Source organism: Danio rerio, chromosome 5 (genome assembly GCF_052040795.2).
Source record: "Danio rerio strain M-AB ecotype USA chromosome 5, GRCz13ab, whole genome shotgun sequence".
NCBI classification, from domain to species: Eukaryota; Metazoa; Chordata; class Actinopteri; order Cypriniformes; family Danionidae; genus Danio; species Danio rerio.
In genome coordinates, this window is record NC_141025.1 from 46,798,350 (window position 1) to 46,814,929 (window position 16,580).

At 36.8% G+C, this 16,580-nt stretch overlaps 1 long non-coding RNA gene across 1 annotated transcript in view; it reads right to left on the bottom strand.

Moving 5' to 3' along the window:
* Nucleotides 1-282: 282 nt before the first annotated feature.
* LOC141385594 (uncharacterized) overlaps nucleotides 283-16,580 on the bottom strand; it is a 63,943-nt gene continuing 47,645 nt past the window's right edge. Inside the window, exon 3 of the long non-coding RNA XR_015491704.1 lies at nucleotides 283-2,933. This is a non-coding gene — a long non-coding RNA (uncharacterized LOC141385594). The remainder of the gene's footprint in view (nucleotides 2,934-16,580) is intronic.

Here is a 16,580-nt window from a genome sequence, read left to right on the forward strand (position 1 = left end):
ATGAATTCGTATGATCTCATTCGTACAATTTAGTTTGATTTGCTTATTCCCTGAAAGCAGCTGGGTTTAGCGGTGGGGATGGGTTCCATGCCTCCTTTTTAAATTTTTTGTGCGAGTGAAGTTGTACAAATTCATATGAATTAGCCACTAAATTGACAAAACATAAAATAGTTATGTTTCCTGGTGGGATCAGGCTGCTATGCGCGTTTCCATCATAGGTTTTCCATCCTAATTTTTTTCTAAATCATTTCAGTTTTCATTCAAAGATTTTTATTTTTTTTTACTTTGAGGAGTTTTCACATAGCACTATTTTTAATGTTATGTTTCTAATGCATTTTAGTCTTACATTTATATTTGTGCATCCTGAAAATGTGTGGGTCGTGAAAACAGACATTCGAAAATGGTTTTCAAAGTGTACGTTAAAAAAACAGAGACGTATCATTATTGTCTCTTTGTAAACATGATATTGTAAAAATGCAATGTCATTTGCATAACTAAAACTTCAAGGATGCACAGGACTGTATATGTACAGAGGTATATATTTTGCTTCTTAACAAAGTGATATCGCCAACTACTGGTCTGGTATGAAAGATAAAAGTTTTTTCAAAAAATCATTGTCAACGGGTATTGTTTTGTCAACATTATCATATCTATGTCGACAAAATGCTATCGTTTTTGTTTTTTGATACATCACTGTCACACAAATGTAGCCTGAAAAAAAAGTGCTTTCATTTCGCAAAGGGGCTTTTTTATATAAAGCAACATATTTATTGCAGCTGCAAAAAGTGGTTATTTTTCTGGCAACATATTGTGATGTGTAAGTGGAACGCAAGTGAGAACATGTCTGTTTTGCTTCTTTCATGGTAAGCCACTCCGTGCTATGCCTGAGTGCACAAATCATTCTAGTCTCCATGAGAGCCCGGCTATCTAGCATAGGAAAACGCTATAATGACATCTAAATCAGTGATTCTCAATGACTGCTGTTGTTTTAGCATTTGACTTGCTTCTGTTTTACTGCCAGACCGCTTTTGGCTCCGGATTTTCCTCTTCAGAGGCCAACAACATGCACCAAATGTTTCACATTATCGGTGTGAAAATCCCCCAATTCCTTCGCTTTTTTTCTTTACAAGTCCATGCATCCGTGGAAACTTGATATTTCATATTTCATTCTGGTTTGTGAATGTCATCACGAGAGATGCTGGTTCACATGCAACCGGCCGCCCGAGTCCTTTGATCAGCCTGACCACGACTAATTACGAATGGAGAACAACTGAAAGAAATATCGAGAGATTTCATGGGAATTGGCACAAACGACCCAAGCTTCCTAATTCTGAACGGTCACTCAATGTTCATTGAGGAGGTAATGTTGCTTTCAAACAATGCTATGGTTCAAAATAATAGGAACATCAACACCTCAGATCATGATGATTCTCTTTTAGCACGCTCTTAAAAACACAGGTTCCAAACGGGAGATTTCATTTTAATTTTCTTGTCATAAGAAATATTTTTGCCTATACTAAATAATCTTTCAGCAAAAAGTCCTTTGTTTTTATTTGCGTGAAGAACATTTTAACAATCTAAAAATGGCTGCATAGATGTAAAAAATTTCTCCATCGAATAAAACATGCCAAGAATAAACATTTATTTTTAAGTGTGTACAAATGAAAATTCAATGCCACTACAATTAGGCTCAGCTTAGAATCCAAATTGAAGGCGACTGCACAACAAAAGTGATCTGTCAAATGTGGCTATTTGAACTTATAACTAAAACCATGTCGAAATATAAAACGTTGACCAGGAAAAGGCGAACATATGTGATTCAGAGCATTCGAAATAAAGACCTGCAGCTCTGGAAAACAATATCCCTGAGCTGAGATATCAAGGGAAAGATGTAAAAGGAAATTTAAAGCAGCATAAATGTTCTGAGTGTTTAAGAGTAGTGCAAAGGTCCCAGGGGTCTCATCTGGCAAAGGCCTTTGTTCACAGGACAGGATGAATCCAGTGAGATAGTTTCCTTCCCATAACATTCTTTGTCTCAGATGTGCTCCGTTGTATGTTTGAGCTCCTTATCAGTTTACTAAAAAACTTTTAAAGTCTTTATCTTTACAAAATTGGGCTGCTTAAAAAAAGCTAGAGCACATATTTTTTGGAGGCATTTCTGAAACCCTACAGCTTTTTTTCCAGAAGAGATGCCAGGTCAAGCCTGGTCACAGCAGCAGGTGACTCAAATGAGGTCATTATGTGGTCATTAGGGTGATTTGAAACCAGCGAGCAACTGCAGGGTTCGGAGGTGAGTGCTGTCACACATCCTGCAGGACTGTTTTTGTTTTCATTGTGCTGTCTTTTTTTTTCCAGGGAAACCGAGTCTCACCAGGCTTTAACTTTTTTCCTAACAAGCGTGAAATGCACATTATCTTCAAAAAGAAGGAAATTAGCAAGTCTTGGCGCTTGAGACAAGTACTCAGCTGTACACTGACAACAGTCATTCGTGCTGTTTCAAAAGTCCCAATTTTGGAAGAAGAATTTTTTTCATAGACGTCTCAATCGACAAAGCTACGCTGCTGCTTTTGTCATCAGTGTTTCAGTAATAAATCTGAAAATTACAAATGCGTGTCATACTTTTGTTTCAATTGTTCACACGGACAAATTCAAAGCTTTTATGGATCCGTGAAGCCCATTCTCCCATGTTTTGGCTGACTTTCTCAGGCCATACTGTGATCTGCCTGGATTCATCTTACATCTCTTTCTCCTCTCGGTTTGCAGCAGGTTCACTGCCGCAGAAAGCAAACTGTTCCACATTAAATCCTCTCAACTACCTGTCTGATAGTCCGCCAGCTGTATTCCTCAAAGTCAGCCAGTCGTTCCCCCTGCAGGGCTGGAGAGCGCAGACAGCCTTGGCCTTCATTCAGCTTCATCATGACTCAGGAATACACCTGGAGTGGTATTTAGAAAGGCATTTTTAGTAGGTGTTTACATGACACTGTTTTCAGATATAAATTGGAAACTTTTTATGTGTTTTGGCCATTCTTTGGAACAAAGTTTTGGGGACCTGAAAGGAGCAGGTCCCCCTTCTAGAGGAGTGACATGGTGTGCTTAGGCCTGGAACAATTTGGTTGCTTTTAAAGTGGAAGTTAAACACACCTATTCACTGTCTGGTGCACTGCCAATTTAATCCCATATAATTATGGTACAATGACACTAGATTGTAGTGCTGTCAATTTCACAGCTCAAAACCAGGAGAAATGTAATTCTGCAAGCTGTAGATCACTTGAATATATGTAATGAATTATAATTGTTGGCTTATAAATATTGAAACAAATTAATCTATGTTGAAAGCTCATTAGAGTTTGTATTCAGCCATGATGCATGCTGCTTAAAATATAATTCATTGTTACATGTTTTCTCACTTGTTTAAAAGATTAAATGTACTCTCCCAAATTGTCTTTAGTAACGAGGTAAATGCTTAAATGTGGCATTTAATTAATTTTAGCTTTCTGCTAACCACTGCTTTTTGTTTTGAACAAATGTTTTCTTTATATACGTTTTCCATTGGCAATGTCAAATAACAGCTTCACATTTACATTTTTTTTTGTGTTTAAACAGATGAGAATACACAGACGTACTGATTTTTGCCCTTCCGTATGCCACCATTTTAAAAAATCTTTTGAAAGATTATCTTTTAATTAAAAATGCATGTTTTAAAAAATTATACCAATATTGTTACAACTGGGGCTGCAACAACGAATCAATTAAACCACTAGAAATTGATTTCTAAATGCATTGGCAACAAATTTCATAATCGATATGTTGTGTCAAGCAACACAGGGACATTTGATTATAAAAAAAAAAAACAATTTAAATGAGCGCGGAGCGGAGTGAACACGGTCTCTCTTGTCTACTGATACCGAATTCAGTACCTCAAAGACAGGGGATGAGGAAGAAGGGAAAACAGCCGGGTAAATCCCTACAGAATCCTACTTTTGTTCCATTTTGAAGTAGGGAACGTAAAGTCCTGGGGCCTCATGTATCAACGCTGCGTACGCACAAAAACTTTGCATACGCCAGGTTTCACGCTCAGAATCGCTCACGTTTGGATTTACTAACAATGAACTGAACGTGGGAATGTGCGCAGCTCCACGCCAGCTTTATGGCTGGCGTACGCATATTTTTTGTGCGTGTCTGTTTTATTTCCATTGGCGACTCCTAGAGGCAGTTGTGTTAAATTCCTCTCTACAAAGTGTCTGAGCCTTGCATTTGCGGCTGTATGAGACAGGTTCATCTAGCAGGTATATAGGGTTTCCATACCATACAGTTGACCGGCCAAACATTAAAGCGCAATTTGCAGCAGTTGCCTGTTTTCCCAATGTAATCTGAGCTATCTACTGCACGCACATTGCTATAAAGGCGCCATCTGAAGATGAATTTGCATGCGTGAATCAGAAACATTCCATTCAATAAATGTGTAAATAAAATATGATGCACAAACTTGTTAATGATTCCTACTTGTCTTTACTCGTGATAAATAGTAGGCAAAATCTGATATGTAGCGGTGGAAAAAAGAAGAAAGAGTTCATCAGATGCTGGATTTGAACAGAGTTCATGCTCGAACGTGTCAAAACATGTTGACATGCGTCTTACGAGCTGCGCCACTGAGACTGTTAAGGGTACTGCAACATTTTACAGCTATAAATCACACAATTTCTTTTTTAATTCACTCAGTGCGATGTTCAGACCCAACTGTGTTAACCGCATCAGCTAAACTCTCCCACTCTATTTTTTTCTTTTTTTGTTAATTCCGGAGAACAAAACTTGCAAATAACGCCGCTTTTCTCCGGTCTACCTCCAATTCACATTCTGTTCTAAGTTTCTCTTTTTGCTTGATTTTGTCATTGCTTTTTCCTTTGGTTTTGCCAAAGTAGAGTCATTAGCATATTCATACGGGGGAGGAGGCAGGGAGGGGTTTTGCGCTTGTGCATGTTGCGCTCAGTTTCACGTTCATTCGGATGTACAAAAGAATATGCGTGAGATTTGGCATACGCAGTGTTTCATACATCTGAATTTTTTCAGATCTTTCACATTTTTTCACATTTACAGCTTTGTGCGTACGCAATGTTTTAGTAAGATTTCCACGCAAGTCTTCGTACATGAGGCCCCAGCTCATTTGCATTTAAAAGCACAGGCTGCAAAAACTTTTATGCCAAAATGTGCATGTTCTAGAGGCTATTCTAAATTATCTGATGGATATTTTGAGCTGAAACTTTACAGACACATTCTGGAGACACCAAAGACTTATCGAACGTCTTGTAAAAGGGGTACAATTGGAGCCCTTTAAAGGTCAAATCGTGTGTGTGTCTACTGATTTATCTTCTGGTTTATATTTCTACTGGTATGTGAGTACTTGAAAACCCAAACTATGTTGGATTATTGCTGTCTCTGTGCTGTTGATACAGGCTTTATTAGCCTAGTACAAACTGATAACATATAGAAAATTATATTATATCATACAATTATATTTTATTTATAAATTGCATCCTATTATTACAGTAAAGTGTTTTTTTAAATTTAGAAATACATTTAAAAGTAATATATTACTGTGATATATTACTGTGATGGCATAGCTTTATTATCAGCATCAATACTTCAGTCTTGAGTTACATGATCCTCCAGATATCATTCATTAATGCTGAATTGGCACTCAAGAAACACTTATTATTATTATCTTTAAATGTTTTTATGACTCTTTGATAAAACAAAGTTCAAAAGAACAGCATATACACACATTTGAAACTTGACCTATTTATTAAATTCTAACATAGCTTTGTCCTCTGGTAATAATTGGGTATGATACATCATATTTGATTTTCATTCATGAACAGCTAGAAATCTGAGCTAATCTGATGAGCAATCAATTAAACAAATTTTAAGTTGTAATAAAATAGTGGACAGTGAAGAAGATAATATAAAACCATTATGTGCGTATCAATCACGGGCTGTAAAATTTTTATAAAAATTAAATTTAATAAAATTAAATAATATAATGCTAATTATCTCATTGCTCTTGTCTTCTCGTCCATATATGAATCACAGTTCAACAAAACAGATTATGCATAGTTTTAAAATTAAAATTTAAAGTATTTGGCAATTTCCGTTAGTCAATCTATACCTAAATCTGATTAGCCATAATATGATGCTACAACTACATCTGTGGTCGTTCTGCTGGAGAAAATGTGAACTGAAAGCCATCTGGTACCATCTGGCTAAAAGTGACCTCAAAGATGTCTAAAAATGTTCAGTTAGTTTTAAGAAAAGCTCTTTTCGGCATAATTTGCTTGCAAACTACTTAAAAAGACAGAAGTATTTTTTTTCGGTCATGACCTGTGTGTTCATTCTTCATCATGTTATTTCCTGAGCCTCTTCAACAAGTGCAGCCGTCACATGCCACACAAGTATCTAACTGCTGTAACCAAGTCAGAACACATGGGCCGATGAGAGCTCACTGGATCTGACAGTCGCAGAGCTATGAAGTTTGTCATGCTAGAAGATTATCAGTTGCAGAGCGAAAACACATGTGCACTATAATAGCGAAGAAGAAACAGAAATGTTGATCGATTTATAACACCATGCATGATTTATTCAAAGGTAAATAACCCCGCAATGCCAAAACCATCTTTTTAAAATCAATTCCTACATCAAGTAAAGTATGTTACAGCATGCTTTCTTTTTTTAAATAAAGTTGCTGGGAATCTGGGATAAAACCTGCTGTAACAAAACAAAACATCAAGTTTTTTTTTTCTGAGAGATGAGTGAAAAATGTGCACCTGTTGACAGTTCTGATTAAAAGTAGCCATGGTTTGAGGTAAAAAATGACCTGTGTTCAAATAGCCTCAAGCATTCCAGTCTAAAGACATGCAAACCGATTTAGTTCTACACAGCGTAGCCATATAATGTTAAGCCAACTGGTCTAAGCACTTTTAATGCAGTGAACTTCAAAGTAATTCCACTTCAGAGCATCAGTTGGGATTCCCAAGACAATGCACCTAATACTAAACGAAGTTCACAAGTCTCTATGAAAAAACAGATCACTCCTGTGAGGATGATCTTCACTCCATCTCCATCTACAATATAATGGTACCCTTCAGACTCAGGGCCCAATCATACACTCAGAGCAATATGGCCCCAGGCTCAAAGGACGTGATTTGTTGTTATTTTCAGGTTGGAGCAGCTAACATTTTCGCGTTTGCACCACGTGGTTTAAATAGCAGATCCATTTGCCAACTTTGTGGACTCATGGACGTGCTGATCTGAAAAGGAGGTTTGTTAAGGCACACTGTTGGCACTTTGCTACTGTACCCCGTAATTTTTTTTACCTTAAATTTGCAGTAAATTACTGGCTTATAATTGCATTACTTTTACAGTAAAATATTGTATGTAAATTTACATTACATTTTACATTTAGTCATTTAGCAGATGCTTTTATCCAAAGCGACTTACAAATGAGGACAAGGAAGCAATTTACACTACTGTAAGAGCAACAATGAATAAGTGCTATAGGCAAGTTTCAGGTCTGTAAAGTCTAAGAAGGAAAGTATTAGTTAATTTATTTATTTATTTATTTATTTTTGAGTACAGTTAGTGGTATATCCAGAGAGGCAATTGCAGATTAGGAAGTGAAGTGGAGACTAAATAGTTGAGTTTTTAGTCGTTTCTTGAAAACAGTGAGTGACTCTGCTGTTCTGATGCAGTTAGGGAGTTCATTCCACCAACTGGGCAGATTGAACGCGAGCGTTCGGGAAAGTGATTTCTTCCCTCTTTAGGATGGAACCACGAGGTGATGTTCATTCACAGAACGCAAGTTTCTGGAGGGCACATAGACCTGCAAAAGTGAGAGCAGATAAGTAGGAGCAAAGCCAGAAGTCGCTTTGTAGGCAAACATCAGAGCTTTGAATTTGATGCGAGCAGCAACTGGCAGCCAGTGCAAACGGAAGAGCAGCGGAGTGACATGTGCTCTTTTAGGTTCATTAAAGACCACTCATGCTGCTGCGTTCTGGAGCAGTTGAAGAGGCTTGATAGAGTTAGCTGGAAGCCCAGCTAGTAGAGAGTTGCAGTAATCCAGTTTGGAGAGAACAAGAGCTTGAACAAGGAGTTGAGCTGCATGTTCAGATAAGAAGGGTCGGATCTTTCTGATGTTATAGAGTGCGAATCTGCACGATCGAGCAGTTCTAGAAATGTGGTCAGAGAAGTTTAGTTGGTCATTAATCGTTACTCCAAGGCTTTTCACCATTTTGGATGCAGTAATGGTTGCCCCATCCATCTGGATTGAAAAGTTATGGTGTAGAGTCGAGTTGGCAGAAACTACAAGCATTTCCGTTTTTGCGAGGTTAAGCTGAAGATGATGATCTTTCATCCAGTGTGAAATGTCCAACAGGCAGGCTGAGATGCGAGCTGGAAACGAGGGATCATCAGGATGAAAAGAGAGGTATGTACTTACAGGCTGTTGGTCTCGTTGCTAAAGTGCTTCTCCTGCAAACTAAAGCTAGCGTGCTCAATATATAGTGTTTACCTGGCGTTTGGACATGCCTCCCAAGTAAAACAACGCCCGAAACTGCAGCGGACGAGGCAAAACCGTCCACGTTCGACACACAAGCTCTTATAGTAACCAAGGAAACAGTGGCTAAATTTTTCTAGTACTATACACAACTGAAAACAACTTTAAATGTCCTACAACTTTACACAAACAGCTGAAAACAAGTCTTCAAACCATACACAACAACTGAAACAAGTCTGAATGTACTTACAGGATGTTGGTCTCGTTACTAAAGTGCTTCTCCAAATTCTCGTTTGGTTTCATTGCTAAAGTGCTTCTCCAAATTCACAGTAAATTATTTCTCTCTCTCTCTCTCTCTCTCTCTCTCTCCATATATATATATATATATATATATATATATATATATATATATACTGTATATAGCGCAAACTTTTTTTTAAACGTAGTAGTGCTGCGCGTTATTTGTATAAGGTGATGTGTTGACAGACTGACTGACTGACAGGTGTGTGATGTGTGATGCCAGCAAACACGATGTAACTTTCAGTTAAGATGAACACAGTTTTCATAATAATACTTTATTAATAGATAAAGGTCTGTGGTTCTGCATACAATGATTTTATCTTGCTGGAGTTTATTGCCATTTCAGTTTACTACAGGAAGCAGTAATGCCGCTCTGTAGATCTGGAGAAATTCATAAATATTCCTAATGCCAATCTAATAAATGTTGGAGACATACTTATTACATAAACGCACTAAATCGCACTTTAGCAGCGTTTATTTGAGAGCACACAAGAATATCAGAGCTTGAGCAGCGTATATTTGAGGGCGCGCAAAAAGTTTTGTGCACGAGCAGAGGAAATTGGCGCGCAAGCAAATATATTTGCATGCTCGTATTACATAACTGCAATCTCGACTTGTAATACTGCGCTCAAAACATATTTCAATTTGTCATTGAAATAACGCTATAGGTAGTGATTTGTGTAAAAGATCTGCCGCCACAGCTGAAAAAAAAAATCCTAGAGGAAACACTGTGTGTTTGTGTGTGTGTGTATATATAGATTTTTTCAACACATTTCTAAACAGAATAGTTTTAATAACTCATTTATATATATATTGTAACAACGGGGAGTGACACCAACAACAGAAGTTTGGATCCACGTGCAGGTTTATTAGAATTGTCAGGCAAGCAGTGGTCAATACCGGCAAACAGATGTATGAGGGCAATCCAGAGTCTTAGTCAATTTAACAAGCAAGAGGTCGAAAGGCAGGCGGCAGACAAGGAAAACTAAATAAACAAGGCTGGGTTCAAAACACAGAGAAACAAGACCAGGATAACGCGTTGTAATGTCACCTACAGATAAACAAGACTCGGCAACATGTGTGTGGAACAAAGGGGTATAAATAGTCCAAACAATCATTGTGTGAGTGGCTTCAGCTGTGAGAGTGCAATCAGTGTTGATCTGGAACCGGTTGTGTGTGTGTTTGTGGCATGACTGGGTGTTGTAGTCAATAACATGGCAGATATGTAGTTCAATGAGTGGGAATGTTTGTGTGTGAATGTTTACCAGCGACATCTGGTGGTTGTTCATGACATTATATAGATTATATATATATATATATATATATATATATATATATATATATATATATATATATATATATATATATATATATTAGGGCTGTCAAATGATGTAAAAAATTTACGTAATTAATCACACTTTTTTTGTAACTAATCTTGATTAATCACAAAACGCCATATTTATTACAGAAATAAAAGGACAGGCATTAAATGCCATTTGAATTTTAAAACACTCAAAGCCAATAACAAACAAAAATGATTTCCATGTTGGATTCTAAGTGGACTACACACACACGCACACACAACGTGCGCAGGACAGCAAGCCCGGTGAGCGACGGAGGGATCCTTTCAGATTTATCAACACGCACGATGGCGTTCATCAAATTTGTTTAAACTATGTGCTCTAAAGTATGGCTGTATTTTACAAGCAAGGATTCTGACACAGCAACGTGAAACTTATGAAATGTGAGGGCTCATGGACGCAGCTTAGAGAATAGGGCAGAGAATAGGGCTATCATTGACAGCTTGCAACTTCATTTGCCATTTTCACTGAGTACATTTATATGGACACCAATACTCCGCTTTTACGATTAAGGTAATACTGATTAAGAGTCTACCATTTAAGCAATTTTTGCAATATTTGATTACCTTAAAGGATCACGCGAGTCCCGAAATGCAGAGGTTTTTCTTTCCGTTCGCCATGAGGTGTCAAATTCCATTAAAACATCCTGAATGAAAACATGCTGAATCAGAGTGAACTGCTGAACTGCAGTTAAAGTCTAAAGATTAAAAATGAAACACCCGAATTGCATGAAACTCTGAAGGAAACGCAGAATAGCCTGATTATGCGACATAATTGTTTTATACTGAAACTTTCCTTTAAAAAGCACCTCCTTGGACTTCAAATTTCTTTGCACATCAAACACGCGCAGAGCTGGGGCAAGCTGAACTGGCGCTCGAGGCAAACGACAATCACGTCGCCCTAAACCCATAAGTTAAAAAGAAAGTGACCTTTTTGCTGATAAAAACAAGGACCGTAAGGGAGAGGGTTGGTGTAGCTGATGAAAGTGAAGACCGGGGGGTTCGCTCACTATTCTGCTGCCCAATGCGCCCACTTAAGTCACCTCTATGCAAGCATCGTCCCTAAACACACGTCGGCCACAACAGGAATTGGAAAAACTGCAACTTCGTTATTTGCGTTTTTTTTTTTTTTACGCGTTAAATATTTTAATCATGTGCACTATTTTTGACAGCCCTAGTATATAGATATTCATGATTTGTGCACCTATACATTCCTTGTTTAACCCCCCAAAACAAGCCCTCAGGTGCAATATTAAATGTACTGTAGACATTACCTTAAATTCCTTAAAAAGTGCAAGCGACATCATCAACATACTTCAACTTCAGACCAGATCCGAAGCCAGTTGTGAAATCCAGGTGAGATCCCATGACCACTTGACGCTCCAAGAAAATAAAAGTGCTTGTTAGACGTTGTATTGCTGGGTAAAGAAAGACTGAATTGGAGGTTTGTGAATAATTAATTTGTTTCCAATTCCATACACTGCTTTATAAAACCCAGAAAACAAACCTGTACCGCATGTCTTTGGACTGTGGGGGAAACCGGAGCATCTGGAGGAAACCCACGTGAACGCAGGGAGAAGATGCAAACTCCACACAGAAAAGCCAACTGACCTAGCCGAGGCTTGAACCAGTGACCTTATTGCTGTGAGGTGACAGCACTACCTACTGTACCACCGCGTCGCCATAAAAAATTATTTATATATGTCATTCCTTCATTTTCTTGTTTCTCAGCATATTATACATTCATTTATTTTATTTTTGGCTTAGTCCCTTTATTAATTCGGGGTCGCCACAGCGGAATGAACCGCCAACTTATCCAGCAGTTTTTTTTACGCAGCGGATGCCCTTCCACCCACAACCCATCTCTGGGAAACATCCACACACACATTCTCACAGACACTTACACACTACGGACAATTTAGCCTACCCAATTCACCTGTAACCGCAGTCTTTGGACTGTGGGGGAAACCGGAGCACCCGGAGGAAACCCACACGAACGCAGGGAGAACATGCAAACTATTTAGACACACAAAAACAACACTAGAAATTTTTCTTGGCTGCTGCATTGAGGATGCCATATCAACCAGCGTCTTTAGGCAGACTGTTTAGAACTTCCGTTTACAGCGTTTACAACCGGTAATTTGCGATCCGAAAATGGGTTTTAATAGCGTTTTGTGTGGATTACGGAGTGTTTTTGTGACACAACTTTGAAAGGAGTGTGTTAAAGCCATTATAATTTGTCAGATGTGGTTCGAAAAACGTTCTCAGTGTGTGTGTTTGTGTTACTGACCTGTCACTAATCATGTTTCCATCAACATATTTTTATGCGCATTTTGAAAGCATGCTGAACTATTACTAAGAGCTGTTTATCTATTAGTACAATTGACCATCTGATCATTTTTCCATATTTTAATCTTTTAATATGATGTATAAGGCCTGTTGTTTTGTTCCTTCTTTCGAGCTGGCAGAGCAGAAATGATCAACATTGATGTTTCAATGATCTGATGCAGTCTCGGTTCATATGCTATGTCTCTCTATAATTTAAGCCTATAATGCAGAATTCTAGCCAATGTTTCTTTATTAGATTGATTAATTCAATAGATAGATAGATTTTTACAAAACCTGACAACTGAAATGAAGCTCTGAATGAGAAAGTCTGACCTCTCTGATATATATTTGGTGACGATGTCTGTGGGGTGTTAAAATTAAAGTGCACACTTTCGCTTATAAAATATTCTATACACAACTGGTCAAAAGTTTAAGGTCAGTATAATTGCTAAATATGTTAAAATAAGCTTCTCCTGCTCACCAAGGCTGCATTTATATCATAAATACAGCAAAATTGTGAAACACTGCACTATAAAATAACTGTTCAAAAGTTATCATTTAATTTAATCATTTGACCAGAGATTTTAATGATGAATTTTCAGCTTCATTACTCTAGTCTTCAAACTCACATGAGCGTTCAGAAATCACTAATATTGATTATTATTGTTGATATCATTATTAATAATATTATTATTAATGGTAATGGTAATAAAAGCAATAATGTCTGGAATAATTAGTTTATTATAAACTACATACAAGAAAGCAGTTATGTAAAAATTGTATAAATATTTAACAATTAAATTATTTTTTATATTTAATAAATGTAGCCTTGATGAACTGAATAATTTTCCTTTAAAAAAAAAACTGTACAGCTAGATAAAATAATATAAACAGCTTTTAACTTAAAGCTATTAACTTAGCTAGTAACTAAAACGCCTTACTGTTTAAGTATTAGTGTTATTATATTATTAATGACCTCCAGAATCAAGAGCGTCTGTGCTCCGCGTCTGACACCTTCAAACACCACTGTGCGTTCACTGTATGTCAGGATTGCCTTCTGAGGCGCAAATCATTTGTTTGATGATGAAAATATTCACGCAGCTTCTCCTACTGCAATAAATTCAGTTCTTACTGTAGATATTTGGCGCCAGTTAATCAGGAAGAGACGATTTTGTTTGCTTTGACTTATGGGATGGATATTCCAGTTTTGCGCATAAAGTTCATTTGCATTTTGGAAACATAACGTTAGCTACTGACACCCTTGACGTGAGCGCGAAAACGAGGGCTAGGGGTAAGGGAAGGGCCAAAATTGGGATTGGGCCTAAATTAATTAACGTTAACAGAAAATTACCTTTCTTTTTTCAGGTACTGTGCTCAAAAACTTGCATACGCAAACTCTAAAACATTACCAATCACCAAATGGCATCTGTTTATTTAATTTAAAAAAAAAGGCGCGCTCAAACCGTCCGTTACTAGGTTAATTATTTTCAATTCCATTTACTACACAGCAATATATAAAAAACAATCATTTAACTGGCATAATTTGACATTTAAACATGTACCGAAAATAAACCCATTGGATGAGACGACGACGGGTGGATTTCAAGGGCAGGCTGGCATGCATTGCCTCGTGAAGGTGACGGTGTTTGTTACTTTGCGGTCGAGTTGCCTCGGTTGTATAAATCAGCTTCCTTAAGTGAACCCTAAAGAGTCGACTCTGCCTGAAACCGATTTCTTTTGTGAGACACAACAATATGATTCATTACTCTAACCGCTCGGCCACACTTATTTTGTACAGTAATTGTACACTAATTGCATGCTGATAAATGAGCTTGTGAATATGTGTGATAAAATAATTCTCGATCAATAATTCCCATTCAATCCGATTCAATGTCATGCGAGTGCTAAACTGAACCAGTGCAAAAGTGTAATTTTTTGCTATTATTATTATTTGGCAGCGTAACTATTATATAGCTATATCCGACTTTAACAATAAGAATAAAGTTCGTTTGGTGTGTTTTGGGAATTAATATTTTTATTCTCATTTCGCACCAACAAGCTATTAATGCTATTAATTACAAGCTGTTAATGGGAGTTGAGAAAACCCACATAATATTATAAATATTGCTTTTAATATGTTATGAAATGAAGTTTCGCTTTGATGTTAATTGTAATAATGCAGTGTGACTTTTTTTTGTTTGCAAAAGGCGTTTGGCAGCAGCCGATCCTCCACGCAGTCAGAGACTAGATTTAGAACGGAAGAACATCTCAGAAACACTTCAAGAGGCCTGCCTGCAAGAGATTTGTGTAAAATGCTATAAAAGTGAGATTGCTTTCAAAAATAAATGAATACATTTCTTTATTAGTGAACTCGTATTTACTAAATTTAATCAACATTTGGATGGCATGTGTCTTTCTTCCACAAAATAATAATGTAACGTTACTAGCAGTCTGAAACTGCACACTTTGTGTTTAAGGTTTTACATTTAACGACTGATGCAATTAATTAATGTATTGTATTATATTATTACATAACATTTTGTACAATTATGATTATTATACAATTTGTTACCTGCATTTTGTAATGTTTTATTACTTGCTACACACATTTTTTTGTTATTGTCTTTATTCTGCTGTATAACAGTAATCTGCCTATATACTTGTATTTGTTGTAATTTCATTACTATTATAATGATTTATTTTTTATTTACTTTATTGTCTGCACAAAGATTCTGAGCTGAAATTCATATTTGACACCGGCGAAAGATACAACACAGCACATATACACTTAAATATCTTTAAATCACATAAAAAAAACATACTACCCCACTCAGACCCCCCAAATAATAACAATAATGATGATAAAAATAATAATGAGGCATTTACACACCTATGACTAAACTAACCTGCAAAACATCCTTCAACTGAGATTCAAGAACAACCACTGCCAATCGACAAGATCGTTTAAAGGGTCCCTGTTCATTTTGGCTAATGGTGTATGCAATGTTGTATTATTATTATTTAGATAGATAGATAGATAGATAGATAGATAGATAGATAGATAGATAGATAGATAGATAGATAGATAGATAGATAGATAGATAGATAGATAGATAGATAGATAGATAGATAGATAGATAGATAGATAGATAGGCAGGAAGGCAGGCAGACAGACAGACAGACAGACAGACAGACAGACAGACAGATGTAGTCCTTTGTAGGAAGACTGCAGCTGTGTCTCATTTCAGAGGCTGCATCCTCCGAAGGATACATTCAAAGTAAAAAAAAAAAATCGAAGGCTCCTTCAAGCTTTACTTTCCCAGGTAATGAAGGACACAATTGATGGATCCTTCGCGGCCTCAGACGTCCCAAGATTCATTGAGCACTGATAACGGCAGGACTTTTTAAAAGAAAACTCCGGTTTAAATGTATGAATTAAGTTTAGTTTACTTGGACATCTAAACATGTTAAAAAAAAAAAAAAGAATATGACATGTCTTATTAAAGACACACGTGTAGTTCTCCTAAAAGGAGGGGGTGATGGTGGGCACAGAAAGACAGACAGACAAAGTCCTCCTTATACAAGGAGCTGGTGGTGGTCATACAGGGCTCTAGACTAACGTTTTGCACGGATGTGCCTAAAGTTTTTTCCAAGGTCACCAGAACAAAAGTTAGGTGCACCCACATTTTTTGACTGCATCGCATTTAATGCTGCAGTTTTTCAAAAATGCTATCCATATACACACAAAAAATTATTTCAAAATTGTTGCAAACAATTTGTAAATTGTTGCAAAAATTGTTGTGTTGACTTTAAACAAACAAATTACATTTAGTAATGTTCAGCTTAATTTGTTTGTTTAAATTCAGCCCAAATAAACTGTTTACAACCATCTAACTTAATATTAACTAGCACTAGTTTAACCTACTTTATTATTATTATTATTATTATTATTATTATTATTATTAGGCTGGCTTGTGTAGCAAGCCAGACTATTGTTATCCTATTTTTCTTCTGAGACTAAAAATTAAACTCTATCTCCTCCTAGAG